At 37.2% G+C, this 27,161-nt stretch overlaps 1 long non-coding RNA gene across 1 annotated transcript; it reads right to left on the bottom strand.

The window, feature by feature from the left end:
* LOC103095428 (uncharacterized) lies at positions 1-27,161 on the bottom strand. The gene is made up of 4 exons (XR_008915138.1): positions 24,961-27,161; positions 21,861-21,950; positions 3,219-3,405; positions 1-948 (listed from the first exon to the last, which is right to left on the bottom strand). It is a non-coding gene; the product is annotated as an uncharacterized LOC103095428 (long non-coding RNA).

Below are 27,161 nucleotides of genomic sequence, written 5' to 3'. Positions count from 1 at the left end.
GAATCAATACTGGGTATTGGTTCTAAGGCATCAGAGTATTAAAGGCTAGGCAATGGGGGTTAAGTGACTTGCCCAGGTTCACACAGCTAGGAAGTGTCTGAGGTCAGATTTGAACCCAGGATCTCCCATCTCTGGGCCTGACTCTCAATCCACTGAGATACCAAACTGCTCTTTCTTCTTCTATTCTTAATCAATTCCTTTCATCTCTTTCTTTCAAATTCCTCCCTCTTAGAAACATGTTTTTAGAACCCCTTCCAAAGGCTTCTACTCTTTTCAGTCTTGAAATCCAGGGATAGGAGGAAGAGTTGGTAGACACTTTGCTCTTCAGTATCACTTTGAAACTCTTAATCTGCAATTATCATTCAGTCTTCCCCCTTTAAAGTTCATTCCACCCATGCTTTATATATCTTAATGTACTCCTCTAGAAATGTTAGTTATCTTTATCACATACTCATTTTCTAAATAGAAGTGAAAATGAGGAATGGAAAAAGCAGTAGGTGTCGGAGGAGTAAGATGAGAAAATTGGTATGGTATGCACTTTGGATCCCCTTTATTTTTTAGATGCTCTTTAGCCATCTCTTTTCTAATACAGTCTTGAATTTTTTATAGAAGTTAAATTCAAGCTCAAAGGTCTATTGGTTTGCAGACTCCCATTCGCACCAGAGACCTCCTCTCTTAAAACATTGGTACTCTTGTTCCTTTTTAGTCCTGTGTTACTTCTTCTGTTCACCATGATCCATCCTTTATCATCTCTTAAAGATCATTGAAAATGGTACAGCCATCCCATCTTCAAGTTCTTTGGTACCTGAGGATATAACTCTACTTGAGCTCAGAGATTTGATTCATCATGGCAGGCAGGATCTCTATTATTGTATTCTTGCTTATCTTAGGTATCAATTCCTTATTAGTGATGTTAATTTTGTCTATTTTATTCCAAAGGTCATCATCCTTGGAAGAGAAAACGTATATGAAACAAAAGTTGAGTGGCTCTGCCAATCCACACCCCTCCATTTTAAGAATTCATTTCATTTAATTAATTTATTTGTTCATTTATTCATTCATTCATTCATTTATAAAACCTTTACCTTCTATAGTTGTCCCTTGCTATATCATGGTGACTTCACTGTATCATGGGTTTTTAAAAAAATCTAATTCTGTATCATAGAGTTTCCAATATATCACAGGATTTTGTGGATGCATACCATACTGTACACAATGGAAATGCAGTACACCACTACTACTTGCACAAGTTTGCCAACATGAGATTGTACATAGCACACTATTGGCTGATAGAACGAAAGGCGACCAGTCACAGTTACATACCAGGGTCTCCAGAACACAGTTCTTGCTATAGGTGAGGTATCTTGAAGATCAATACTAAGGGCTACAGAACTGGGGTTAAGTGACTTGCCCAGGATCACACACCCTGGAAGTGTCTGTGGTCAGATTTCAACTCAGGACCTCTTGTCTCCAGACCTGACTTTCTATCAACTGAACCACCTACTTGTCTCTCCTGTCCTTTTTTTTTTCCATTTTAGATTCCTATCATCCAATTCACCTGAAGGAATAGACCCATCCTTTCTTGGATCTTCATCCCCCACCCAATAGAGCAAAAGCAAAATAGAGGAAAAAGGGAAAAAAGTATTTTTGTTGACTGTAACTTTCTAAGTGAGTCTTAGTTCATTTTGAGCGTTAGTGTTCCTCATGCTCTGAGAGCTCCATCATTAAAAAAATCATCTTCCAATATCTTCCCTTGCTGCCATCCATGATTTATATGCACAAACACATAATTTATATGTACATATATAACATACATATACACATTACATATTTCTATATATAGGGAACTTAGCAACTGATCAAGTTCAATCTATATTATATTTAGTGTATTATTTTAACTTAATATTACATATTGAATACAGCTAGGTTCCAATTAGTGTGAAAAACAATTTCCCCTGAAGTAGTCACAGTATTCGAATTTATGGGGCATATAACCACTGTCCTGGAACAAATGATCGTATTTCACATAATTTGCAATTAGTGTGAACTTGAATATGTATGATCACTTCAGGGGATTCATTACTTGCACTGAGTGTTTAGTTGGATAGAAGTTATATGTTATATATTACATAACCCATTCTATAATTTACTACACAAATTATTTTTAGTATATAATATTTATTCTGTATATATTTATATATTTAGAGTCTTTTGGTCAGTTCTATGCATATCTATATGGTATTATTAGATAACTGATTCCTTTTTCCCTCATAAAAATTTCTTTTTGATGTTCCTTCAGAATTTTATTCTCCATTTGAATTTGACAAATATTTATTAAGTATGTATTGTGACACTTAATTCAAGCCTTTCCATTCAGGACATTACTATGTACTGGGGATAGAAAAACAAAGTCAGTTACTACTCATGAAATTAAGTTATTTTGGGGATACAGCATTTAAATAGACATGTAATTATAAAGTACCATTACATCAGGTGGAGGAGAACCCAAACACCCAGGGACCATTGTTAGAAAAGGAGACACTCTAGGAACTGGTCTTGAGACACTTGAGGGACTGATCTGAGCCTTGAAGGAATTTGTTGCTTAGAAGTGCTTGAAGGGAGGTGGAGGGAGAGCACTCCAGCTATGAGGGCTGTCTGTTTAAAGGCACAGAGAAAGAGAATTACTTGTCACATTTGGGGGACAACTCGCAGGTCAGTTCTTGGGATCTTCCTATTTAGCTTTGGCTGCTTTTCCCAGTGGGATTTTTTTTTTATCTATAGGAATCTCTCAATTTTCTGAACCTATTAAAATCTGTTCTCTCAAAATCTGTGGTTCCTGTCAGAATAATTCTAGGTTTCTTCTGCTCTATCATGGTTTTTAGATGGAAGGTTACTTTGCCCAAAGTTCTCACCATTTCCATTTCAGCCACCAGGTCTCCCTTTTTGGTGAGAATTGGACCCAGAATGTCCAGAAAATTGAAATCACTCATTCCCACTACATGACTGCACAAGTTCTGTGATCTGTTCACCACACCTCACTTCTATTCATCTCTCTGTCTGGGTTACCTGTGGTATATTTTCTTTTTCTACCTCCATTGATCTTTGCTCAAACATTCTCTGCTCTGATCCCCTTCTGCTGGGTCCTGGATTTCCTCACTAGAAATGACACATGGGAGTAATTTCTTCTTAATAAACAATTCCACTGTCCCCTCTTTTACCTGTCTTCTTCCTTTGCAATAAATATCCTTCCCAAATCACTCTTCAGACACAGCCATCAAATCCTCAAGGATACTGATAGAGTCAAATTTGCTTCTTGGTGTTGGGATATCAAGTTCATCTTGCTTATTATCAATACTTTGTGACTTGGAATAGACTTTTGAGGCCATGAATTTTATTATTGACTTCCTAGTTGGAAAGAAAGGAGGGCAAGATCACTTTCTACTAAGATCAAGGAAGATTTCCTGGAGAAGGTGGCACTGAGTTGAACAAGAAGAAAGAGAAGGATTTCAGCAGATATACATGAGAAAGAAATGCCTTCTAGACACCAGGGCAGGCCTATGCAAATATATGAAGGATGATAGAACTATTCATCCAAGTTGGCAGAAAATGAGAATGCATGACTTGGATTAAAATAAATTTGGAAACTGATGACAGAGTCAAATGGAGGAATGTCTTAAATGCCAAGTGAAGTCATTTGTATTTGATTCTATAGGCAATGGAGATCCCTAGGTGGTGGTTTTTGACACCAGCACCAAGAACTGTGTGCACCTCTGTGTAGGAAAAGCTGGAAAATATAGAGATTAGAGTCAGGAAGACCAGGTAGGAGTAATTTTAATAGTTGGGCAGAGAGGTATGATGAAGGCTTGAACCTGGGTGATAGTGAAGTTTTAAGCCTCTACCATTATAGATGTAATTTTCCATTTCTTTCCTTTTCAAAATGATATTAGCTTCTCTCTCTAATTTAGATTTTCTATCTCATTCTCTTCTGTTAAAGATTATTTTGACTTATCCCCACCTCTGATTCAAATTTCTCAGCTTGCCTTTGCATTTTAAAATGCTTCTTTTATTCTTATTAAAAGCTGTCTGTTTAGAAGTATTTTTTAGGTGTAAAACTACAATTTCTTAGTTTCAGTTAGGCTACATGTACTATAAAATGTGACTCTTGACACAATGATAGAGGGGAGACACTAACTGTAACTGACAATTGCTCTTGGGGGCAACCATCAGAATGGGGGCTTGAGCTGTTAGTGTTATAAATATACTCCCCTTTCCCTTAGGGGTATCCTAGAACTCTTAGGAAGTAAGACAGCCTTTCTTGGGGGAAGGGTCCCCACTTGTCAGAGAGTGTAGTAGGATTTCCAGAACTTATAAATGCTGTAAAAATAGAGAGTAAACTGAAACATCCCCTACTTCCCACCCCTGGATATACACTCGATGAACTTTAATATCCACACAATATTTCAGAGTAAAATTACCTCTTTCAGGACATCTTCAAGAAAGTAGAATGAAGCTTTTTGGTATTTGGCTTTAAGAAAAGCAGACTAAATTTATTTCTTTTTTTTGACAAGACTATCAAATCGGGGGGATACCATCAGTATAGCATAATTTAGGCATCAGTCTTTTATGTGATTTTTCTGACATATTTATTCTATTGCATAAAAAGTGATGTACCCATATTCTTAGTAGCAATATAAACTGAAACTATGTTAAATTTATTTGTTTTGTGATATTGGGCAAGTCACTTTACCTCTTAGGGTCTCAATTTTCCTCTTCTGCTAAATGAAAGGGTCGTACTAAATAATCATTGTGTCCCACCCCATTTCCATTTCTAAATCTTATATCCTAGGATCATAAGCAGATTTCCTATGCGGTCTACAGTTACACACTAATATGTTTTTATTAAAAATTCTTTCTTAAATATGCTTTTACTATTATGGGAACTAAATGTTCTTTGAGTAATGCAATTTTTAAAGTAAGCAACAGATTGAAGGACACTTTCTCACTGTTTAAACTTGCTTCTCATTCTTTGGCTTCTGGAGAACCGAGTCCTCAGACCAATTCCTCATTCTCCTGGAAGCCAATGATGTCACTAATAAAAGCTTTCCTTATACAGCTTCGAAATATTCTGGGAATGACTGCCACAGCTTCATTCTCTGAGTTTTAAGAACATTTGGTATATTTGTTATATCTGAAGTATGTGTGGATAAGTGTGTGTTCACAATCCATACAAAATACATTTGTATAGATATATAGCCACACATGCATATATTTTACATATTATATATTCTAGATGTTCAGATTATTCAATATTGACTATCCTATTATGTCTTATCATATATCATGTTGCACCAAAGATGATGATATGATACAATGTGATTGGATGGGATAGCATAAGACAGGATAGTATATTGCCAGGGTGTCACAAAAATCTAAGAAGTTTTAAGCTATTAAAATATAAATATTATATTCTATATATATTTATATATATTACATATATAAAATAAATATTAAAATATAAAATATAAATCTTAAACTATTATACCTTAAAACTGCACTAAGACTTTTTGGAAACTCAGTATTATATATATATATATATATGTATATATATATATATATGTGACTATTGGTGCCTTTACTAATTGCTAAGCACAGAGTAGAAACAAGTTCTATCTTTTTATTTTTGGACAATTATTAAGGCAAGATTATTGCATTCACTTTCACAACAAAATGCAGCTATTTCTTTAAAAGGCATCACATTTATTATTTGTAATAGTGTTTATTCCTAATGTTTGGACAGCACATTTTAAAAAATCCAGGTAGCTAAATTTAGGACATTCAAAAAGGTTAGTCCAAGTATATGCTCTGGCTCAAGGCCCATTGCATTTTCACTAGATTGTGAATTAAATACATTTTCATTCACTTGAAGCTTTTGCATTTCAGTATATTTTTCTTCCCAGACAGGCCATACAGTCTCAATAGCCACGCCAGTCTCCATAACGCCATTTTCTTGACGTAAATGATCTATTTCAGTTGTCTTATTGCCAGTTAAAGATGACCTTGTGCTTGCTAACACATTTTTGGTGAATGTACAAGGAATGTTGATATTTCCTCTATGTGGTTTTGCTTTTAAAATCACAAACTTGAACATTAAAAAAATTCCTTCTCCCTCTCCCTCTTTTCCTTGGAAACATTTGCAAAAAGGAGCAGCACATCTTAAGAACCCACATCCTTTTTTTATCACTTACTGTTCATTCTCCAAGTTTGTTTCTGCTTTGGATGGTTGGGGTCTAAACCAGGTGTCATCAAACTCTCCAAAGATTGACCTTTCTTCCTTCCTTTCTTTTCTCTCTATTTTTCTGCTCTCTGTCCCTGTAATTTTGTTGCTCCAAACCAATTTATTCCACCTTAAAATATATTGTGCTCCTACTCTGAGAACCTGGACTTATCAGTGTGTGGAGGATATGGAGGTGAATGAAATCTGAACAGGAATATGGCAGAGTGGGATGGAACACTGGCTTTTGGGTCAGGAAGATGTAGGATTGAATCCTACCACAAATACAAGCTGTGAGACAGATAGATTGTGAGCTCCTTGAGGTCAGGCAGTGACTGTTATTGCCTTTCTTTATATTCCCATTTCTTAACAGAGTAAACAAAAATGGTTTTTGACTTGATTATAGGACCCTAGGCAAACCAATGAATCCTCATGGGGCCTCAGTTTCCTTGTCTATAAAATTAAGAACTTAGGCTCAAAAGATTCGAAGGTCCTTTTCATCTCAAAGTCTAAGATCTTATAATACATGGTCTTCACTCTCAAAAAATCATTTACATTGGGGGAGAGATAGAATAAGATAAATGTGTCGATAACTAGAATATGGGCAACATGTTATTAGTGCAAATCAAGATGTACAAAGTGCTTTGAGCATTCATGTTATGCTCAGTTTAGGTGTTAATTTCTCCATTTGTTAATTTTAAAAACCACTATAATAAATTCATGGGAGCATAAATCACCGAATTTGTCTCCTTTCAAGTCTTACCTTTCTTGCCTCTATAATCCAGTCTATCTAATTGATTCTGTTATTTTTTTTCCTTTTCTCAAATGCCTTGCTAGACTTTGAAATTTCTGGAGGCCACCTACAAGTCCTAGAGAATCCTTTTCTTGGGAATAAATTGGTAAACATTACAAAAACAAAAATGGATTCCTAGATCACTTTTTTGAAATCCTCTTTCCATTTTGCCACCAATACCTGGTCATTTCTACAGTCCTAAAAGTACTACTTTATATCTTCTCCTCTTTTCTGTAAGGGCAATATGAGAAGTTTTTACCAACTGCTTTACTAAAATTTACATAAACTAATGGTATTCCCCTAATCCATCAGTTTGACAGGCCTGTCAAAAAAGGAATTAAAGTTAGTTTGCTCTTCTTGAAATCTATGTCTGATGGTGTCCTGCTCCTATTCAGTAAACTTCAGTGGGAGACAGTGAGGTCATTCAGTGAATAGAGAGCTAGACTGGGAGATGGGAAGTCCAGGGTCCAAATCTAGCCTCAGACATTTCCTCGGTGGCTGATGGTGAGCAAATTACATAACCCCAAGTGCCTAATCCTTACCATTCTTCTGCCTTGGAACTGATACTTAGTATTGATTCTAAGACAGCAGATAAAAAGGGTCTAAAGAAAATTGATAAACTTTGAGGACTTCTGATTACCTCCAAGATTAAGTATAAAAATCCACTGATTTTTAAAGCCTTTTATAACCTTGCTTTTTCCTAACTTTTCATTCACTTCATGTACTCCTTCTTGTTATTCCTCATACACACACAACAATCCATCTCCTGATTCTAGGCATCACCACCAACTGAAGCTCTTGCATGGAATTCTCTCCCTCCTCATCTTCATTTTTTGGCATACTTCCAATTCTAAGTGAAATCCTACCTTCTACAAGAAGCCTTTCTTCATTCCCCTTAATGCTGATGCTTTCTCATGTCCCGGGAATATCCTGAAAGACTTAGGATAGAGAATACAATCCATCTCCAGAGAAAGAACTGTTGGAGTTGGATGGATGCGGATCAAAACATTATCTTTCATGTCAGTATATTTATAGTATTATTTTGGGTTTTTGTTTTGTTTTGTTTTATACGAGTGTGCTCTTACAATAGTGACCAATATTATATTTTGCATGATAATAAATTATAAAAATAAACTTTAAAAAATGCTGGTGTGTTCTCTCTGCGAATATAGTCAGTTCTGCTATAAGGAGACATATGCATTCCCCCAAAGCACCAGATTATGCACAATAGAAACCATTGGGCTTATGGGGTAAAATGGCATTAGAGGTACAATGCTCAAAAACTCCCTCACTGACATGTGAAAATGAATTTAAAATTATATTTAAAAACCTTTATGTTTATTGCTATTATTATTAATCCCTGCATATAATATATAATTACTGGTTCAACAGATATATAATGTTTCATTATTAATTAATTTGGGCAAAATGTTGTATGTCCTGATATAAAGTACCAAGTGTCATGTAGAAAGTAGTCAATAAATGTGAGATAATATGTTATATTGTATGAGATATGGGGCCTAACTGAAATAAATTGTTACATATTCTCCCTCCAATTTAATCCTTCCATTTTGATCTCTTTTTCTCCTCTTTATCCATTTCTTACTTTTTGATTTTCAGGCCTCTCTTTCTTGACTTTTTCCTCAGTCATTATACTTTCATTTTCCCATTTCTTGTCTTTTCTTGTCTGTGTCAGCTCTTCCGATTTCATTTAATGTTTAAGGATCTGGGTCATGTTTGTTATCTCATGTTTGGGGACCAGGGATTTCTGTGTCAATATCCCTTGCTCAACTCTTTCTCCTCAGCTTACAATAGAAGGGTAGTAGTGGCTACTACATTAAATTATAGGATATAATGGCTCACAAAATTTTCAGTGTTACTAGAAATAATGTGGACATCTGGCTTCAAAAGCCTTTGGGACACTACTAGGACTAAGATGAGAAATATTTTCACTCTTTGCAGAAAATCTAAGGTTTCCATTTCATTTCTAGAAAGAACAGTAGCTGATGTCTCTCTATAGGGACAGAAGTTCAATGTAGGCGTCGGGGGGCAAAGTGCTATTATAAAGTAATTTATGTATAAGAGACCCCACTGGAATGAAATTATAGTGCACTAGTTAGTGTCTGCTATAGAAAGAACAATCAAAGTGAAAGCCAAAACAATAGAATCATCAGTTAAATCATCATACTTGCAGTGAGGTAGATGCCTCGTATCAAGAGCTCGTGGAATACTGTAGGATTTTTAAAGAAGAGTTCTTTGACTTGTTGAAAGTTCCAAGTATTAAAAAAAAAAAAAAGACCGGTCTTTCCTCCTGGGAGAAACCTTATTTTTATCCATTTGCTCAGTATCTTTACTCTGAGAAAATAGGTGAGTAGTTATTTGGCTGGTTGCTTGCAATTGGATGGCAGCAGGCTGCCTTGCTCCTTTAAGGATGGACCCAGAAGGTGTTTTTACCTTGACAAAACTTCTGTTGTAGATGAGTACTGACTAGGTGAAAACCCTCAGAATCTAACCCATGGGCAATAGATGGGGAAGCTAACTTCTGGTACCAGGGGAACAAGAAGCATTTTTAAACTGAACTAGCCAACATCTGGCAGACGGCTTCTTTTTAAAGGGCTATATTGTTAGCTAAATGGGAATGATCATTTCCAGTTTTTCTATGGTTGACCCTGGATGGCGGAATGCATGCTCACCAAAGATGTTTGCTACTGTCATGGAAGACATAGAGTGGTGGTGTCAAACTCAGATAGAAATGGGGGCCATTAAATCATACATAAGGCAGCTAGGTGGTACAGAGGATTTGGTGTTGAGCCTGGAGTCAGGAGACCTGAATTCAAATCCAGTTTCAGACACTTACTGGCTGTGTGAGGCTGGGCAAATCACTTAACCCTCTACAATGAGATGGTAAAAGAAATGGCAAACCACTCCAGTACCTTTGCCAAGAAAACCCCAAATAGAGTCAGACATGACTGAAAATATCTACCCAATGACAAGCCAGTTATAAAGATCCCTGTGGGCTATATATTGACTTGGAAAACCACCTATTAATTAATTGTTAATTATTTATTTTATAATTATTATAGAAATAAATTATATAAATAAAAATAATAAAAATGTAATCTATGTTCTATTGTATTTTTTTTACAGTATAACATATTCCAGATTTATTGTAAATTACTCCCCTTTCATACATTTTATGATTCAGCTAATCTGGCCTAACAATTGTGGCTAGAAAACAGTGTGCTATCTCCCATCTCCATGACTGTGTTCAGGTTCTCTCCCATGCTTAGGATGTACTCCCTCTTCACCTTTTTTTCTTAGAATTATTTTTTAAAATTTTATAATATTTTATTTGATCATTTCCAAGCATTATTCATTAAAGACAAAGATCATTTTCTTTTCCTCCCCCCTACCCCCCATAGCCGACGTGTGGTTCCACTGGGTATCACATGTGTTCTTGATTGGAACCCATTGCCATGTTGTTAGTATTTGCATTAGAGTGTTCGTTTAGAGTCTCTCCTCTGTCATGTCCCCTCAACCGCTGTGGTCAGGCAGTTGCTTTTCCTCGGTGTTTCTACTCCCACAGTTTGTCCTCTGCTTATGGATAGTGTTTTTCTCCTAGATCCCTGCAGATTGTTCAGGGACATTACACCGCCACTAATAGAGAAGTCCATTATGTTCGATTATTCCACAGTGTATTAGTCTCTGTGTACAATGTTCTCCTGGTTCTGCTCCTCTCGCTCTGCATCACTTCCTGGAGGTCGTTCGAGTCTCCATGGAATTCCTCCACTTTATTATTCCTTTTAGCACAATAGTATTCCATCACCAACATATACCACAATTTGTTCAGCCATTCCCCAATTGATGGGCATCCCCTCGTTTTCCAGTTTTTGGCCACCACAAAGAGCGCAGCTATGAATATTCTTGTACAAGTCTTTTTCTCCATTATCTCTTTGGGGTACATATCCAGCAGTGCTATGGCTGGATCAAAGGGTAGACATTCTTTTATCACCCTTTGGGCATAGTTCCAAATTGTCCTCCAGAATGGTTGGATCAATTCACAACTCCACCAGCAATGAATTAATGTCCCTACTTTGCCACATCCCCTCCAGCATTCATTACTTTCCTTTGCTATCATGTTAGCCAATCTGCTAGGTGTGAGGTGATACCTCAGAGTTGTTTTTATTTGCATCTCTCTGATTATAAGAGATTTAGAACACTTCTTCATGTGCTTATTAATAGTTTTGATTTCTTTATCTGAAAACTGCCTATCCATGTCCCTTTCCCATTTATCAATTGGAGAATGGCTTGGATTTTTGTACAATAGATTTAGCTCTTTATAAATTTGAGTAATTAAACCTTTGTCAGAGGTTTTTATGAAGATTTTTTCCCAATTTGTTGTTTCCCTTCTGAGTTTAGTTACATTGGTTTTGTTTGTACAAAAGCTTTTTAATTTGATGTAGTTGAAATTATTTATTTTACATTTTGTGACTCTTTCTATGTCTTGCTTGGTTTTAAAGTCTTTGCCCTCCCAAAGGTCTGACATGTATACTATTCTGTGTTTACCCAATTTACTTATGGTTTCTTTCTTTATGTTTAAGTCATTCACCCATTTTGAATTTATCTTGGTGTAGGGTGTGAGGTGTTGAACCAAACCTAATCTCTCCCACACTGTCTTCCAATTTTCCCAGCAGTTTTTATCGAATAGTGGATTTTTGTCCCAAAAGCTGGGATCTTTGGGTTTATCGTATACTATCTTGCTGAGGTCGCTTGCCCCCAGTCTATTCCATTGATCCTCCTTTCTGTCTCTTAGCCAGTGCCAAATTGTTTTGATGACTGCGGCTTTGTAATATAGTTTAAGGTCTGGGTCTGCAAGGCCCCCATCGTTAGTGTTTTTTTTTTATCATTATTTCCCTGGATATCCTTGATCTTTTGTTATTCCAAATGGACTTTGTTATGGTTTTTTCTAAATCAGTAAAGAAATTTTTTTGGGAGTTCAATGGGTATGGCACTAAATAGATAAATAAGTTTGGGTAGGATGGTCATTTTTATTATATTGGCTCGTCCTATCCATGAGCAGTTAATGTTTTTCCAATTGCTCAAGTCTAGTTTTAGTTGTGTGGAAAGTGTTTTGTAGTTGTGTTCATATAGATCCTGTGTTTGTCTCGGGAGATAGATTCCTAGGTATTATTTTTTTGTCTAAGGTGATTTTGAATGGAATTTCTCTTTCTAGTTTTTGCTGCTGAGCTGTGTTGGAGATATATAGAAATGCTGATGACTTATGTGGGTTTATTTTGTATCCTGCAACTTTGCTAAAGTTGTTGATTATTTCAATTAGCTTTTTGGTTGAATCTCTAGGATTCTTTAAGTAGACCATCATGTCATCCGCAAAGAGTGATAACTTGGTCTCCTCCTTGCCTATTTTGATGCCTTCAATTTCTTTTTCTTCTCTAATTGCTACTGCTAGTGTTTCTAGTACAATGTCAAATAATAGAGGTGATAATGGGCATCCTTGTTTCACTCCTGATCTTAATGGGAATGGATTTAGTGTATCCCCATTGCAGATGATATTAGCTGATGGTTTTAGATATATACTGTTTATTATTTTTAGGAACGACCCTTCTATTCATATGCTTTCTAGTGTTTTTAGTAGGAATGGGTGTTGTATTTTATCAAAGGCTTTTTCTGCATCTATTGAGATAATCATGTGGTTCTTGTTGGTTTGCTTGTTGATGTGGTCAATTATGTGGATAGTTTTCCTAATGTTGAACCAGCCCTGCATCCCTGGTATAAATCCTACTTGATCATGGTGGATGACCCTTCTGATCACTTGCTGGAGTCTTTTTGCTAGTATCCTATTTAAGATTTTTGCATCTATATTCATTAGGGAGATTGGTCTATAGTTTTCTTTCTCTGTTTTTGACCTGCATGGTTTTGAAATCAGTACCATGTTTGTGTCATAAAAGGAGTTTGGTAGAACTCCCTCTTTGCTTATTATGTCACATAGTTTGTATAGTATTGGGATTAACTGTTCTCTGAATGTTTGATAGAATTCACTGGTGAATCCATCAGGCACTGGGGATTTTTTCTTAGGAAGTTCTTTGATGGCTTGTTGGATTTCATTTTCTGATATGGGATTATTTAAGAATTCTATTTCTTCTTCTGTTAGTCTAGGCAGTTTGTATTTTTGTATATATTCATCCATATCACCTAAATTGGTGTATTTATTGCCATATAGTTGGGCAAAATAATTTTTAATGATTGCCTTAATTTCCTCTTCATTGGAGGTGATGTCCCCCTTTTCATCTTTGATGCTGTTAATTTGCTTTTCTTCCTTCCTTTTTTTAATTAGATTGACCAGTACTTTGTCTATTTTGTTTGTTTTTTCAAAGTACCAGCTTCTAGTCTTATTTATTAAATCAATAGTTCTATCACTTTCGATTTTATTAATTTCTCCCTTAATTTTTAGGATTTCAAGTTTGGTTTTCTGCTGGGGGTTTTTAATTTGATCGCTTTTGAGTTTTTTTTATTTGCATTTCCAATTGATTGATCTCTGCTTTCCCTAGTTTGTTAATATATGCACTCAGGGATATGAATTTACCTCTGATTACTGCTTTGGCTGCATCCCAAAAGGTTTGAAAGGATGTCTTGCCATTGTCATTTTCCTCGATCAAATTATTAATTGTTTCTATAATTTCTTCTCTAACTAAACGTTTTTGGAGTATCATATTGTTTAATTTCCAATTAGTTTTTGATTTGGTTTTACATGTATCATTACTGATCATTATTTTTATTGCCTTGTGATCTGAAAAGGCTGCATTTATTATTTCTGCTTTTCTGCATTTGTGTGCCATGTTTCTGTGGCCTAATGTATGGTCAATCTTTGTGAATGCGCCATGTGGTGCTGAGAAGAAGGTGTATTCCTTTTTATCCCTATTTATTTTTCTCCATATGTCTATTAATTCTAATTTCCTAAGATTTCATTCACTTCTTTTACCTCTTTCTTATTTATTTATTTATTTATTTGATTTATCTAAATTTGATAATGGTTGGTTCAAGTCTCCCACTAATATGGTTTTACTGTCTATTTCTTCCTTCAATTCTCCTAGTTTCTCCATTAGAAATTTGGGTGCTATATTATTTGGTGCATACATGTTGATTAGTGATATTTCCTCATTGTCTAAAGTCCCTTTTAACAAAATATAATTACCTTCCCTGTCCCTTTTGATCAGGTCTATTTTTGCTTTGGCTTTGTCAGATATCATGATTGCAACTCCTGCCTTCTTTCTGTCAGTTGAGGCCCAGAAAGTCTTACTCCATCCTTTAATTCTGACCTTGTGGGTGTATACCCGCCTCATGTGTGTTTCTTGAAGACAACATATGGTAGGGTTTTGGATTCTAAACCATTCTGCTATTCGTCTACATTTTATGGGTGAGTTCATCCCATTCATGTTCAGAGTTATGACTGTCACTTGTGGACTGCCTGGCATTTTGATATCCTTCCCTAATTCTAACCTTTCTTCTTCAACTCTACCTTTTAGTCCAGTGATTTTCTTTAAATCAGTCCCCCTTGTCCCCTCCCTTGATATGTTTCCCTTTCTAGTCCCTCCCTTTTTGTTCCCTCCCCTCCCTCCTCTTCTTCCCTCCCTTTTGTGTTTTCCCTCCCCCCTCCCCCCTTGGTTTTCCCTTCTCCCTTCCCTTGTTGGGTAAGATAGAATTCAAGATCCCAATGGATCTGGATGTTCTTCCCTCTCTGAGTTGATTTTCCTGAGAGTAAGGTTTAAGTAAAAACTCTCTTCCTCTCCTTCTTATAGAAGTTTTCTTCCCCTCCCCTTCCCGTGTGAATCTTTGTGTGAGAAAAATTATTCTATTTGGTCTTTCTTTTCCCCCTATTTACACATTACATTTTCCCCACATGTTAATATACATAGATTGATATAAATGTAGTCCTTATAGAAGAGAGTTTGAGTAAAAGAAAAAGATAACATTTTTCTTCTTTTCCCTTTCCTTCATATTTACCTTTTCAGGTATTCCATGCTCTTTGTTTTTCGATATCGAACTTTCCACAGAGCTCTGGTCTTTTCTTTGCAAAAACTTGGAAATCTATTTTGTTGAATGCCCATACTTTCCCTTGGAAGTATATAGTCAGTTTTGATGAGTAGCTGATTCTTGGTTGAAGGCGCAGCTCTCTTGCCTTTCTGAAAATCATGTTCCATGCCTTATGGTCATTCAGAGTGGAATTTGCAAGGTCTTGAGTGACCCTGATTGGCATTCCTTTATATCTAACTTGTCTTTTTCTGGCTTCTTGTAAGTTTTTTTCTTTTGCTTGAAAGCTTTGGAATTTGGCAATTACATTCCTGGGAGTTGTCTTTTGGGGATTTAGTGTAGAGGGTGTTCTGTGAACTCTTTCAGTGCCTGTATTGCCTCCTTGTTCTAGAATCTTTGGGCAATTTTCTTTGATTATATCTTGTATTAAGCTGTCGAGTTTGCTGTTTATTTCTGGCTTTTCTGGTAGTCCAATTATTCTTAAATTGTCTCTTCTCCCTCTATTTTCCAAGTCTGTGACCTTGTCAGTGAGATATTTTATGTTCTCTTCTAATTTCTTGGTCTTTTGGCTTTGCTTTATTAATTCTTGCTTGTTGTCTTCGAGTTGCCTAATTCTGACCTTTAAAGCCTGGTTTTCCTTTTCACTTTGGTCAAACTGGTTTTGTATATGCATGAATTTCTTTTGCATTATTTCCCACTTTTCCTCCTAGAGGGCTTCCATCTTTTTGATCCTTTCTGATTCAAATTCTTTATGGGTTTGTGGAGAGTTTCCATTTCCTTTGGAAGATTTCGGAGCATTTGCTTGTGTTTCCTCTTATATCTCCTCTGTATTTTGTATTTTTGCTTTTAAATGTGTCCAAAGTCGCCCTCTTCTTCTTGTTTTTCTTGGAATTTTGAGGCTTTTGTGCTTCTGTGGAGTTTGCCATCTCTATCTGAGTGGGGAGGACTAGCTTTTCTTATCTCTGTCTGGTGTTCAGAGGTTTTAGCCCTAGGCAAATTGTCCATTCTCCTCAGCTGTTCTGTCTTCCTGGGGAGGCCAGGAATTGCTGGTGTTTCCGTGTTACTGCTCTCCTCGGTTCCCTCCCGATGCTTCTCAGCTGCCCCACTTCCATGCTCTAAGCCTGGCTCAGCCCTTTCCACGAGGTGTTTGTTTCAGTGCCTTAGCCGGCTAGAAGAGCCTACACTCTGAGGGGGGAGGGACTGCAGCTTCCTGGAGCTCTGAGGGCTCCTGAAAGGATTAACTTTCCCTGGGTTGAACTGAGTATGCCTTGAGGCAGGGACCTTCTGTGAGTCTCAGAGGGAAGGATCCAGCCAGGGGGCTGCAGGCTCCCCCGTCTCTCTCTGTTTCCCTGCTGTCTGGGTGCCCCCGCGACTGGGTCAGGTTGTTTTCAGGATGTGGCCATCAGAATAGCCGGCTCCCGAGGCCCTTTTGCCAGCCCTGAGTGTTACTGTTGTTTCAGAAGACCCTGCTCTCTGAGGGGGGAGGGGCCGTGGCTTCCCAGAGCTCTGAGGGCTGGTGATAGTATTAAACTCGGACTGAGTATGCCCTGAGGCAGGGACCTTCTGTGAGACTCAGATGGAAGGATCTGGTCAGGCGGCTGCAGGCTCCCCTGTCTCTCTCTGTTTCCCTGCTGTCTGGGTGCCCCCGTGACTGGGTCAGGTTGTTTTCAGGAAGGGGCCTTCAGGATAGTTGGCCCTGAGGCTCTGAGGTTCCCTCTGCTGCCTTGGACTCAGTGCTCTGGGTTGGGGGTGATGGTTCCTGGGACCTTCCTTCTGCCTACCCCTTAGATCCGAGTGATCTCACGTTCTGGCTTTTGGTGGGGCCATACCTTTTGATCCAGGTCAAGGTCCAGGAGGAGGATTCCCAGGGTCTATGCTGTTGTTTGTTTTGAATTTCGGTGCCCTAGGAGCATATAGTTTGGTTTTCAGAGAACTGAACTTTAGCTTTCTCTAAGCCCCCATCTTGACTGGAAGTCTGTTCTATTGTATTTTAACTTATTTTGTTAAATATTTTCCTATTACATTATAACCTTGTGTGGCACTTGGAAGTGCTATGGGCTGCAATGTAGTTGTGTGCTTGATCCCTCTGGTATCAAAAACAGAGTTTTGTGAAGATGGGATTTTACCCCTTATATTTGGCCCTCACAGTCCAAATCAAAGAAGAATTCTCTATAAATGGAAACTATCCTTATATTGATTGCACCAAACAAAATACTAGAGAGTCTACTAAATGAGATCCATTATCATCCAAAAGGGTTTGGTTCAACTATCCATACAGGAAAAATCAAGTGGATGAAGCATATCTATTTTCCAAATTGTAACATGAAGTTGCATGGCTAGCCCTTCCAATTGTTCCACTAGCACATACATCTTGGATGGACACCTTGAAAAGACAATGAACAGGGTTTATAAGTGAATAACAAAACCAGAATAGGGTGGATTGCACTTTGGAAATTGTTCAGCACTTTTAGCATCTCCAAGATTCCCCCCAAAACAAAGATTAACCTTTTAAACATCATTATTTTTCTCTAATGTTGTATGGCAGTGAATGATGGAATGATAGAGTCTGAAGAATTAAAGTTGCAACCAACATTGTAATTAAAGTAATAGAAGAATATATATATATATATATATATATATATATATATATATATATATATATATATATATATTGGACAAAAGTAGGCCATAGCATATGACCAATGAAGGGCTACCCAGGAACAGCCTCATAAAGGGTCTTCCCAAAGGGATACGTGACTGGAAAAAAAAGAGTGGGACTGCTCCTAAAATGAGAATGTGGGACTGCAGATGGAAAACCTGCATGGCAACTGCTCAGTGTATCTTGAAGAAGACCCCTTGCATGTTGGTTGACTCCTTGCAGAAGATATATGGGAGAACATGGATGAGATTTATACAGGTTGAGAAGGTTGGAGAGTTTGCTATTTTTTATTATTGGAGAAACTTCCAGTGTGACAATGCCCAAAGCCTCTGGTTTGCGGTGGGTTCTCTGAGATTTCTGCGCTTATTTGTGTTAGGTTATTTTTACTCCAGATGTGCCTTTTTCTTTGAACTCCAACATTGCCTTTGTCTGAGATCTTCCTGGAAGTTTTCATGATGGGAATTTCCATGGCCTCTGCTACCCAGCAGGAGTCTTGCTATTCAGATTCTGGAGACTCCTTTCCTGTGACATCAGAGATAGGAAGCTAGTCTGGTACACCTACGGGGGAACTTTCTTCTTCTTCTAAAACCAGCACCCATCCTCTGCTTTGGTACTGTCTCATTAGGTGGGTAGTCTTGACTGTCCCTCTAGGTGGAGTGTCCTAGTATATGGAACTATCCTGGCAAAGTGCCTCAGCCAGTGACCTGAATTTGGAGAGACCTGCAGCTGCTTTATTTGTATCTTTCCTTTGTTCCCACCTCTGTATGCCTTTTTAAGTCATTTGAAAAAAAAATTGAAATGATTCTGTAAGTAAAGTCAGAGTCACAGAATCACAGAACCATTATATTTTAACAAAGACTGTAGCTTGTTTGCCTTCTCGTTTTGCTCTGTTGTTACTCTGTTTTGGAAATATGCTTTTTTAAAAAAAAATCTTATTCTATTTTTATCCTCAGTTTCACAAACATGAAGAGAGAATATTTTTATATACAAAGTAGAATTGCATGCGTGTTTCCTTAAGTCTTCAGCTTTCCCTTATGTCAGTTAAGATTCACCTATAATAAAAGGCTATTGCTTTTAGCATCACTGTTGTTGACTCTTTTGCAAACCTCTTTTAAGAACTCAAGCAAATTCAATAGACTGGGACAGCCACTGAACCATTGAAGCATCAAAAGAATGATTGAGGATTGTAGGAATGAGAGGATTTAGAGTTGGAAAGGACTGTAGAGACCACCTAATGCCACCCCTTCATTTTACAGGCAAGGCATCTAAGGCCTATGGAAGTTGTCATTCATTCTAAGATCACAAAAGCCCTAAGTAGAAAACCAGTATTTCCCTATACCCTACAGTGATTAGGAGAAGTGATTGGGGAGAGATATATATCAAGAATTAATCTACAGCTATACTTTTCATCATCAGCTTCTTTATTCATTCTTTTAAACCATCTTTTCATCTACTCTCAATTTTGAAATTTCAAAAATTTCTACTCTCTCTGTCTCTGCCTCTGCCTGTCTGTCTGTCTGTCTGTCTGTCTGTCCCCACATCTTTATTACTTTTTTTCTATTAATTTCTCATTGCTTACCATCTGTGCCAGCCCTCTCAGGTTCATTTAATGTAGGACTTAGGCATACTGAGGACTTCCATGCCATATGTTACTTTTTTGGGGTAACTTGTTATGAGTGGTAGCCATTATTTATTTTTAAATCTCATATATTAGGCACAAGTATAAAGTTAAAGAAATGCATTTCTACTTCTATCACCACCATTCATCCAGTCTCCTTGGATTTTAACCTCTACATTATGCTCAACTCCTCAATTCTCCATGTACCCAGTTGGGGACCAATGTTGCCATTTCTAGCTCTACACAATTTCACACATCTGACCATACCCCCTTTTCTCTGTTCATTCAGCTCCTACATTGGTCAATGATCAATAAGAAGGGCCAATCTCTGTCCATTTGCCTGGAAGAAACTCCAGTGCTATTTCTCACTAGTACTGTGTTTCTGTGTCTGGATTGCTAAGGCTCCAGCAAATTAGATGATAATATAGTCGTTGTGGGATCAGTTATTCTGAATCACTTTTGGTTTAGATCATTGAATAATAGACTATTAGAGCAGAAGGGGTTCCCATGCTCTGTTAGATCAACTTGCTTGTTTTAGAGCGAAGGATTCTGAGAACCATAAAAGGGAGATGATCGGCCCAAGGTTAGCTCATGAGCTGAGAAACCAAGGTATAGAGCTGTCATAGACAATGGAACGGAACAAGTCCATTCCCAATATTTATTCATGTCTATGTGAATGCTGTAATATCTAGGCAATCTCAGCCACCACCATAGCGGTAATCACCTTATACTCGATGGTCAGCATCATATTTTTTATGAGTCATTGTAAAGTGCAAAGCATGTTGCTATATACTTTTAAAATGCTAAATAATAATAAGCCTGTGAACCTAGAAATAATGGAATGAGTCCTTGAAACATTAAAGCTGAGGCTCATTGCTCTAGAAACCTAGCAAACAAATAAATCAACACAAAATCAAATAAACTCAGTATCCAGCCTAGATCATCGGTGGATGTTGTCTAGGGATATTCTTTATGGGAGAGCAGTTGACTCTTTTAAGGGCACTTGTTAGTACTGTACCTAGCCCATCACATACAATGGCTCCCCCATTATTCTGGAGAAGAATTTTATATCTAACCTACAGCATGCAGTGGTGAATATATGTTCTTAAGACTCCAATTCCCTTTATTTGATGCCAGAAAAATAATATCTGGAGAAACAGGGGGGAAGAGCAACAGTAATCCCTACTGGGCAATTAGACTAATCCTATCAGGGAGTCTCCACAGGCAGTACTAAGGTACCCTTCTTGTATTTCAAAGTCAAGGACTTAATCTTTAGTTAAGAAGGAAACTCCCTTCGAAGATCTCTATGACTCCTTGAGGGGTTGGGCACAAAACTCAAATGGCCAAGGAATGCCACACAGTGGCACATTGCCTGTTAAATCCCAGCTCCAGAAGCATCCTGGTTGTTTTCCCTTTTATTATCTATGGATTTAAGCAGGTATTAAATACTGTACACATTGATCCTACTTTCTAGGAAGTTACCATTTTGGGTTGGAATCCAAAAATGAAGAAATTTTTGACACATCTTTTCTAAATACAGGTTATGTCCCCAAAATAATTTCCTGAGCACCAAAATCTGTTTTTTTTTCCACAGTGGAGAATTTAATAGCAGAATCCCAGGGCACCTTTAAACACAGAAATGTGTCATGGGTTAGTAACAGTTAGTGAAGACACCTTAGAGCATGCTCAGTCGCTGAGAAGTTTATGTCTTCAAGATAGTACTAAGAGATATTATCTTTTAGTGATCTGGTCTAAGGGGATTTTATTCTCATGCCACTCTGTAGGCAGGAAGAAACAAGGATCCTATTTAATAGAGATATACTAAGGTAGCTTTGGTGGTCAAGATGTTTTGTTCTTATCAAAGGAAATTGTAGAGGTCAAAGACTCCAAAGATAAGACACTCAGCAGATGCTGGCTAACTACTTTATAAATACAAGAGACTTAAAAGAGAAGTGGAGAACCCTGGTCAATGTCTACTTGTTCTTTAATTCTTTACTAGCCCATGTATCTTTGAGAACTGCATACAGCATAGAGCAGTGATTTCTACTTATTAGATGGTTTTCATGACACAGAATTTAGAATTACAGATTTTTTCTTTTTTTTTTTTTAGAGTTTGAAGGGAACTTGGAGGTCATTTGGCTCAGTCTACATATTTTGTAGTTGAAGAAACCGAGATCTAAAGAGATTATGTTACTTGTCCAAGGTCACTCAACTGGTTACTGGCAGAGAGTTTGAGAATTTAGAGCTCTTGATTTCCACTATGCAGCTTATTGTACTCATCTTTCTATCTGACAGTTTGACTTTTGCATGTCTTCTCTACTACTAACACTGCTCTATTTCAGTAATTATGAGTTTAGATTTTGATCTTTTTTTCTATTCTTTGATAAAATTAGAGATTATTGTGGATGAGATAACAGAAGCAACAGTTGCAAATACCTTGGAGTTTACAAATCTGAAAGAAAAATGTACTCACCGAGCTGAAAAGCATTACAAGCAAAGATGGAACTCAGAATCTTCTCCACCAATTGTGAATATATTGTTTCAGTTTCTCCAAATCAAAAGTCTATAATAAAATAAATGACAAATAGTTACAAGAAACCTGAGGTATTAAACACGGGGTAATAATAGGACAGTTTGTCTTTCTCTAAAACAAAACAAAGCAGAAAAGACTCAAGAGCTATGCCCAATTTCAGGGCAGTTCAAGTCCCTGCGTAAGGTAGCATTCTTTAGTTTTAGCTCAGATTCCTTCTTGTTGTGTCACAGAGTTTAGCATAGTACCTTACATTGTAAATATTTAATACATGTTTGAATTGAGCATTTCGAGCTCAGGTCATTTTCTTGCCTATGATGTCATTGTTCAATTTGAGAGGATCATCAAAGATGTATCATGTCCATATTCCATTCCATTTTACTCTGTTCTATTCTATTCCATTTCTCAAGTATTTCTAGTGCCTGCTGGGTATAAGGAACTGTGTTTGGTTTGGAGATGTACAAACAAAACCAAAAACAGTTCCTGTCCTCAAGGAGTTTACTTTCTACAAATATCTCTTAAGGTTTTCTGAATTTTTTTTGTATTGGCCTGGCTTTTAATTTCTCTGAAATATCAAAGTGAAAATGGAGCAGGGTGAAGTTCTATGTGGACAGAACATCAGGGTCAAGAACACAACTACTTTTTATTCATTCGGAGATGAATTATATGGTCTTATCCCTTCATAGATACAGATGGGATGTATGATTCACTGACAAAAGCTTTGGCTCTTGCGCGATTTTGTTGTCTGCGAGGGAGAGGAGGTGGGATGGGGTCAAAGCCTTAGCTTCCTTAGAACCAACTAGAACCATAGGTGGACCCAACATTTCATTTCTGGTCTTTAGAGACAGAGGAACATTTCCTAGCACCACCTAGTGGTTAGAAAAATGAGACTTGTTGAGTGGTGAGTTGTGATAAAATTGGGATGTATATTTTGGAGAATGATGAAGAAGAGAGGGAAAAAAATAACACCTTTAAAGAAAATGTAACATGCCCCAAACAATCACTACTTCTTACTACTTTGGAAAAGTTTTAGGATTTTTTATAATTTTATATTATTTGTCTCAAAGACCACATGAAGTAATAGTTTCATAGACATTGGGCTAGAAGGGAGATTAGTTGTAATCCTGATTTGGTCATGGATTCCTTGAGTCAATTTAAGCACTTGACTTTTCGATGCTTTAACTTCTCCATCTGTAAAGCAGGCATAATAACATCTGTCACCAATCTACTTCCAAGGCTTAACTGGGAGGAATCAGTAATAATTATAAGAGACTGCATGTACAATTGGTCTATGTTAATGCAGATTGATAATAATGGCCAAATATTGAGTTGGACCTTCAGGAGGTGCTTTAAAAAACAGATCGAATAGAAGAAAAACATAAAACATGTGTTGCCCGAGTCATGATGTCATTGTAGGTAAGATAGATACTTGCTAAAATGTTGCTCTTTAAAAAAACATCAAGATTGGCAACTATCCATTTAAAGATCAAAGAAAGAAAAAAAGATTAGCATTAGAAAGATTTTAAAAAATAATCTAACATTTTCATTTTTACAGACAGTGAAACTGAGGACTTGGGAAGTGGAACAACATGCATCTTCAATGACTCACTCATTCCTTTCAGGCTATTTCATGCTTAATCTCCACTGTGTTAGAAAAATGCACCAATCAGACCTTTTCTTGATCTTGTTATTATCTTCAAAATATCTTTCTATTATTCTCCTCTCCCCTTTATTCCAAAACTCCTGGAAAAAAGTCTATATCCCCTGCTTCTGTTTTCTCACCAACTACTCTACAGCTTTGCAATCTGGTCCCTGTCCCTCCTACTAAATTGAAACATCTCTTTCCAGGTGCCATCCTTAGCACTATACTCAATGGTCTTTTGTTTGACCCTTTGCATCCTCTTCTTTGTAACCTCTTCTATTTATATGGTTCTCATGCTCCTTCTCTTCCTTTTTTCCTTCTTTATATGATTTCCCTCCGTAATCTTATTGACTTCTTTTGTTTCAAACTTCATGTAAATAATTCCCGAATTTCTATATTAGGACAGGTAGGTGGCAAAGTGGATAGCATATCAGGCTTGGAGTTAATAAGACCTGAGTTCAAATTTGACCTCAGACACTCACTAGCTGGTATGTCATGTTCAAGTCACTAGATCTCTGTTTGCTTCAATTTCTTCATTTGTAAAATGGAGATAATAATTGTACCTACTTCCCAGAGTTGTTGTGAGGATAAAATGAGATAATATTTGTAAAAAATACTTAGTATAGTACCTGGCACATAGTATGTACTATAAAAATATTGACTATTATTATATCTACTCCCCCCATCTTTAGAAATCCAGTTCATCATTCACATTTGTTAGCTAGATGAGCCTGTCTACATATTCTGTCAACACTTAAAACTCAAGTCATCATAGTAGACCAAGGGCTGGATTTGGAGTTAAGAGGATCTATTTTCAAATCTTGCTTCAGATACTTCCTAGGTATGTCACTTTGGGCAGATTACTTAGCCTCCCAGCCTTAGCTTTCTCATCAGGAAAATGGGGATGAGTATATCAATTACTTCATAGGGTACTGAGGATAAAATGGAATAATGTAAAACATTTTGCAAATCTTAAAATATTAGCTACAACTAGTCGCATAAATTTTAGTTATCATTATCATCATCATTATATTAATTATAATTATTTCCCTCTCTGATTTGCCTCCCCTTCTCTGTTTTTGTTAATGGTACCATAATCTCCCCAATACCTTCAAAGGTCCTGAATCTTGGAGTTCTCTTTAATTCTTCCCTCTCCTTTCCCTCATCTGATTCTGCCATTGACTACCAAGACTTTGACATTCCTCTCTGTCATCATTCTCCCCTCAAATCCTTTCTTTCTGTTCTTGGGGTAACCATCCTAGTTTAGACCCTTACTTTTTTTTGCATATTGTTCCAGCTAATTTCCTTGTCTTTCTAATATATCCTCGACACTACGAGACAACTTTGGCTCCATATTGCCAACTGAAGTATAAACTCATGATACTGGTATTCAAGGCTTACCACAATATTGCTGAAACTTTGCTTATCTCATGGAATTTTCTTTCATACAGGACGTTTTAGCCACAGAAAAGGAATAAATCAAGTTTTTTTCACTAGGTATGAGTATAATCCAGCAAGGTGGAAGATCCATCCTAGCATAGTCTCTTTCCTACTCAGAGAATCCTTCATCTAGAGTGATTGCCTTGATTTGGCACCATCTCTTCTATACAGATGCTTGTGAAAGAAAGTCTGAACATTCACTATGACTTTTTTTTTCTTTTTGAAAGATGGAGAGTGAATCAGTTTCCAGGGGTCATTAGTGTCTAAGTACTTGGCACTGGGTGAAGAAATGAAACATTTAGTAAATTCCACCAGTATCTTGCTTTCCAAAGTCAACACTTTGTGCCCCTCACCTTCCATTTTGATTTATTCCCCTTTACCTGGAATTCATCAATGATCACTTTCCTATCTTGTCATGGGGAACATTTTAATTTCTATGGCAAATTTAAGAGTTCTGAGATATGGAAATTGAGAGGAACTAGGTTTCTCTCTTTTTTTCTCCCTCTTTATTTTTCTTTCCAAGGTACCTTTTTGTGTTGGTGGTTAAAAAAGATTTTTGTAAGTGAAGGTAAGGATTGAGATCTAAGTTTATCTTCTTCATGTTCATGGAAACTATCTTTGGGGAAGCTCCATCAGGAGATAGGATGGTGGGGATACTATATGCTTCATCCTATTTGATACAATGATGACAATCCCTTATAGTGATACCACATGGACAGACTGGACCCTTTCCTTCCTAGGGATGGGAGTGGAAGGGAGATTGATAGAAACAGCAAGAGTAACCAATGAATCCATGAGTTTGGGAATCTGATCTCAAAAGAATTATACTATTTGTTTATGGTTATGTAGCCTACTTATGATTAGAGGCAAAAGAAGCCTGAAGTCTGCTCACCCTAGATTGGTACACAGGTTTTAAATTCCTTTGCCTTCCCAGATATAAAAACAATGCTATTGCTGGTCACTGTAGTCAAACAGAACCTAGTTTTCAGTTCTAGGCAGGGCTGCTTTTCCTGGATTCTTTGTTTTTTAGAGCAGAATGGACTCAGAAAATGGGTTGCCCACAAAGGTAATTGGTACATGTATCCTTGTGTCTTTTATATACGAGTATATAACCCAAATATAGCAATAACCTCTAAATAGTTAAGGTGACTGGGATCGTGTTTCCATTCCTAGAGGCCCAGATCTAGAATAATTCTTAGAAACGTTGGGGCATTCCAAAATCCTCCTTCAGCTCAAGAGGTCATGTTATCATTGGTATGGATAACCCTTGCCACCAATTCAGATTACAACTCTTTTATAATTTATCACCCAGTGGCCATTCTGGGGATGAAACTCTTCAAACTTAGATTGATCATTAGACAAATGACATAGAATAAGTCAGTTGCTAGTCCTTTTCTCAAACCCTTTCCAGGTGATAGGGCCTGCCAAAACTTAATATTATATCCTTTCAGAATCTAGGGTCGACTCTACGACAAAGTGAGGCATCAGAGAAGGACTCCAGTGCAAGAGAGTTCTATTATTAGTGGGGGGAAAATCTATCTCGTAAAATTGCCTATTGAGAGTGAGATGAGTGGAGAAGAAATAGAGAAATACACCTGTCCATTAGTCTCAAAATTATGCAACATTTTTTTACAAGTGATATTTTTGCCTCTTGCATTGCTGGTGGAACAACTCCTTTTTCTTGGTTACTTAAATAAAATTTTCTCGAAAGTCAAGCCATATTTTGCCCAATTTCTGGGGCCTGGGGGTAAAGACTAAACTGGAAGAGGTGTGTTAGCACCCAAAATACTGCCGGGTGCCAGGTCATATCTGAACCATCTCCTCTAGGCAGGAAATATTTAAAGGGACAACCCCAACTGAGACAGGGCTGCCAGATTTTAGACTGGAGTAGAAGGAACATATTGTGACTGAAAAGGGAAGATTGTGTGCTGATAGTTGTCAAAGGTGGTGCCTAACCAGGCTCATAGATGGAAGCATTTTGCATCTCGACATTTGGAATTGGAAGAAGACAACTGAAATATGGAATATTTTCATATGTGTGAGACGATCCTATAGCTACAGTATATTTGGCAACCCTACACCAAGAACACCTTCCTGCTGCAAGCTGTCTCCTCATCTGCTCTGACCAACTGTCAAGGAATCTTCCTATTTAAGCATTCCAT

The sequence above is a fragment of the Monodelphis domestica genome, chromosome 1 (assembly GCF_027887165.1).
Source record: "Monodelphis domestica isolate mMonDom1 chromosome 1, mMonDom1.pri, whole genome shotgun sequence".
Lineage (NCBI taxonomy): Eukaryota > Metazoa > Chordata > Mammalia > Didelphimorphia > Didelphidae > Monodelphis > Monodelphis domestica.
This window is presented reverse-complemented; position numbering and strand designations above follow the sequence as displayed.